Consider the following 4,971-nt stretch of genomic DNA (forward strand, 5'->3'; position numbering starts at 1 on the left):
AGCCACAGTGCAAGTCTATTAAGGCTAATGTTGCTGATAATTCTAACCGAGGGCCAGTGTTAGGGATTTCTTAGTAGAGAGCTCCTGGTGTATATGACCAGCCATACAGTCCTTTTAAATATTGCTGGAGATCACCAGTCCCCACCCACCAGGCTAGGCAGCCCCAACTCCGTAAGTCTCCCATTTCTCCCCTACATGGAAATGATACTATTGTTTTTAATTAAGAGGTCATTCAAATGTGTTTTTAAAGATTGTGGCAATACTTGCGTGGAGGAGAAGTGCCCATCACTCCACCACCAGCCACCCTAACACAAGTGCTCCTCAAACATGCTTCCCCCACAACCTCAGGCAGACTTATTAGCTCCAGTCTCAAGCCAGGCCACCTTGGTCAGAGCTGGGCAAATGTGAGCCACTTTCCTGCCACCAGGATTCGAGGCCATTTAGAATGGAGGGCAAGAAGGCCATTCAGGAACTCAGGACCTTTTATAACACACTCCTTGGTACCTAAAAAAGAGAATTGATGATAAATTCCAAGAGTTGGTTGTTAAGGTAAATAACTAATAGGTTGGGGGCCCCAGAATTGGCTTCAGGAAGAGGCTGGTGAAACCCAAATCCGTGTCACTGTCCTAGTCATTGTCCAGGCCTATTTCCCCCCCAACTTTATAATAGTTTAAGGGACTGCTTAACATTTTGTAAACCTTAGTGTCCATTCTACCATGGTTCATGGATCCAAAATAATGAAGCCCATGAACAATCTGGTTTTCTGATCCTGGATCCCCTGGGCTCTGGACTGTCTCTTTGAAGCTCCCTTCCAAGAGAACACTTGAGACACTGCTAGCTCAGATGCTTGTGGGCCAGGCAGGTGGCAGAAACCAGTGGGCCAGGTGAGGACTGTGGCAAAATAAAGGGTTGAGGCTCACAGTAGGGGTGGGTGGTGGGGGTTGTTTACTTGTGGAACTAAGGATCTAATGTGTTGCCAGGTCTTGGGATCTTTTGAGAAACCAGAAATCTGGATTTATGTGAAACTTTCTGATTTTTAACATTGGCAATTAATTCACATTTTAATATACACAAGGCAATTCAAAGGAACCATGTGTGGGGGTGGGGAGCCAGTTTGCTACCTCTTGTTCACCTGGCATATTGTCCTGCAAAGGGCTGGCTCAGTAGTTTTTTGTTGTTTTTTTTTTAAAGAAAACCAAGAGTTCATTTATTTTTAAGTAATCTCTGCACCCAACGTGGGGCTTAATCTCACGACCACAAGATTGAGCTGCACGCTCCATCTACTGAGTCAGCCAAGCACCAGTCACCCCACCAGCAGTGAGTATGTGTCTGAGTCCCAGTGGCCTTCATGGACCAGGGTCCTGTTTCTTCTACCTGTTGTCAGGAAACACTGCAACCTCAACTCTGGTAACACCGCAAGTCTGGGGACCCACCCTGACTGGTGGATGGCTTTCTCATGTGGTTTGAACTGGTGAAGTGGCCAGAGGGCACCCATATTCACGGAACTCCCTGAAGAGGCAGCCTTTTCTGCACCCAGCCCTCAGCTGCTAACAGGTAACAAGCTCTGTCCCTGTGAACGGTGCATTCCCTCTCCGCTCCCCGGCCCCCCTCGCCCCGGATGCTGCCAGCCTGAGGGCGGTCCCACCCACTCCAACTGGCCTGTGGTTCTGGGTGTTGGAATAACTGGCCTTGGCATTAATCTTCCAATCTTCTATTTAGTCAAATTTGCTCATATGCAAGAAGCCTATAAAGCGATGTTGGTACCAACATGGCTCTTCTTCCTAATGCAAAAAATATCAGTGAGTCCTTTAATGTGTGCATTTTGCTAAGTGCTAAAATATCTTAGTGAATGATGACTTTTGTGTTGTCTTATTCCATCCTCAAGTTCTGGACTGCCAGGGAGGGGACAGGTTCAGAGTGGAAGAGAAATGTTTATTGGCTCTCGTTCCCTGGGAAGCTTTTCAAAAGTCCAAGGGCCCAGGAATCCATATTCTAATTGTGGTGATTCTAATCGCAGCCAGGGTTGAAAGGCTATGTTTACCAGGTGGTCGGATAAAGGGAAGGCCTTCAGGTCAAGGTAGAGCTATCCCTGAACATTAACTGGTGTCTCACAAATAAGGAAGGTCTTTTTTTCATTGTATTTCCTTTTTCAATTGTCAGGCAATGTGCTAAACTTGGTTGCTCTTGGTAAGTGTTTAATAATGAACTAAGGATAAAACAGGGACAAAGCCCAAAGGGGAAAGGTGAAATCCTGTCTTAGCTACCAAAGATGCCTCTGGGTGACTGCAGCAGGTCTATTTCTTCAATCTACCATGAAGGGACAGCTGCAGCCCCCACCAGCCAGTGGCTAGAGAGGCTTTCTCAAATGCAGATCTGAGCCGGTACCCCACAGAGACCTTTCAGTGACCCATTTTTAAGACAACGCCCTAACTCCTCAGCCTGGCACTCAGGGTCCCCTGTGCACTCTACTCCTGGCTGGCCATTCCTCAAAAACTCAAGACTCTCCTATCTACTAAGTCAGCAAAAGTTCCTGCCCCCCTCCTTTGGCTGAGTAACTCTTCCTTTCACATGCCATCCCAGAACCTTCCCGCCCAACCAACGCCCCAGCACCTTCAGTGGCCTGCCTCTTCTGGCTCCACCAAACCTTGGTGCCAACAGTGATGCTGCATATGGGCCACACCGAGGGCTCAGCCCAGCCCCACAGGGCGCAGCAGGGCTGCTCCTCTGGCCTCCCTAGTTCCTCCTCTTCCTCCTTAGTAAAGGCACATGGGGGCACCTGGCAGGATGGACTTCACTTCACTTCCCCTTCCGGCAGAAGTGGCCATTAACTCCACACTGGCCAGGAGGATATAAGCCACAGGATTGTGTGAAACTTCTCTGAATTATCCTCAAAGCAAAGTGGGAGGACACCGGCATGGCTGGGGCTCCCCCTGCCATCCGGATCCACGGGATGACCATGGAAATGGAAAGAATATCCTGGACAACTACAGATAGGAGCTGAGGTCTCTTGACCTTGTAATGGACCAATCCTGCCTCTGCCAGACTGCCTTGGACTATCTGAACTCGGGAGAAAAACTTTTTTTGTTTAAGGCATGATTATTTTTACAGTGTTTGTGATAACTGAGTTTATTCCAGACAAACATCCTCCACCATCACTGCCTCATTCTGTCTCTCGTGTGAACTTGGGAACACTGAGTGATACAGGGAGTTCAAAACTCATCCTGATTGCATGTGATCCTTCCACCAAGGTCTGGTTAGAACCCTTATTCTGAAGTGCCCTGAGGCCTGACACAGCCCACACCCCCAGGCTCTCTTCCCTCAGCCAGTTAAGTGGCCTCCTGGCAGGGACACTTATCTTTTGTATCTGTGTTTCTGGACCCAGTTCAGGATCTACTGCTTCCATGAACAGAAAGGAAGCAGGGAACATCTCCCCCAGGAAGATCCAATGAGCCAACTGAGACCAACTCTGTGCCTGTCTTCCAAGGGAGTGCTAAGAATGGCTCCCTCCCCAGGGCTCAGTGTTTTATAGGAGCTTATGTACATTTTTTCCGGGAAGATGGTCCAGGGCTCTCATCGTTCTCAAATGAGAACTGCGGCCTCACAAGAATTAAGAATCACTGCATGGGAAGAGCTGGTTGTTGTTTTTTAAATCACTTTTAAAGCTTAAAACTTACATTCTTTCCACTAAGCTATCTCCTTGACATTAAAAAAAAAAAATATGAGCATCTTTTAGAAAGTAGTAACAACTTGGTCAAGTCTTCCGATCTGGAAAGCAAAAAATCATATAACACTTAAAGATGCTTTTGAATATTTTTCCTATCAGTTACAAGCTCTTTTTTAAAAAAACAGGATCATTAACTGAAATGTTCTAGAAATATTTACAATGCAAACAGAAGCAGCTATGCTCAGAGCTGAAGCCTTCTTTCTCATTTAGCTTTAAGTACAAACCTGGTTCCAGAAATGGATATATCCTAATAACTGGCTGGTGCTGGGCCCCCTGTTAGAGGCACTGGGTTGGAGCTGGTGAGTCTAGTCTCCGGCTGAGCGGCCGCAGATCAAGTCCATGTGCTGGTCCCTTAGCAACATTCATGTTACCAGGTCAATAACCGATGAACCTCTTTTGTCTTATTTAAAAAACAGATATAATATGCATTTAATTTCATTCAATAAATCAATTCCACTTAACTTACCATCCCTTAGAAAACTTCGGAGAGCAGACAAAAGACATGAAAAATTACATCAAAGATGCGTGACATACTTGAGAGTAACAAGAGCACACACCGCAAGCGGGAGTTGTCATTTAAATGCACCACAAGAAGAAAAATAAAATTACTGTAATTTATTGCTGTATCTAGGCTTGTCCAGTATAGCTATAATATTAGAAGTAGCCACAAAGTGCCACCTTCTGGTTTGAGACTGTGCAGCATTTCCTTTATTTCTTTTTAAATGCCATTTGATGGTGGACGTATAAAGCAACAGCAGCAGTTACAAAATGTTGTCTGAGTAATTCTGAGAGCTCTGAACAAAGATCTGTGACTAGACTGAATAAAAAGATGTTCGATTAATAATGCACACTGTGTAACTTTAACAAACATCTTTAGTTGGAATTTTCGTGTAAACCTTTAGAGATTGACTCACAGAGACCAAAATAAAATATCTTTTCCTTTCACAATTTAGTGAGGTGGTCTGCATTCTCAAAAACGATTTACAAAATACAAGAAATGTTGCGTGTGAGTACTAGGCATAAAATATTTCATTTTCTTACAGGAGAGCAGCAGGGGGACAGGGAGCCTAGTGGAAGCCCTGTCACCACCCTTCCCAAAGATGTGTACCCCCACAAATGGCAGTGGAGACCTGGCAGCAAGCCACTAACCATTCTTTTTGGTTGTTTTTAAAATACAAGCACTTTCTGACCTTTCCCTCCCGGCCTCTGAGCCCCACCCCGACTTGGCAGGATACAAGCCCACGTCC

The sequence above is a fragment of the Suricata suricatta genome, chromosome 3, assembly GCF_006229205.1.
Source record: "Suricata suricatta isolate VVHF042 chromosome 3, meerkat_22Aug2017_6uvM2_HiC, whole genome shotgun sequence".
NCBI classification, from domain to species: Eukaryota; Metazoa; Chordata; class Mammalia; order Carnivora; family Herpestidae; genus Suricata; species Suricata suricatta.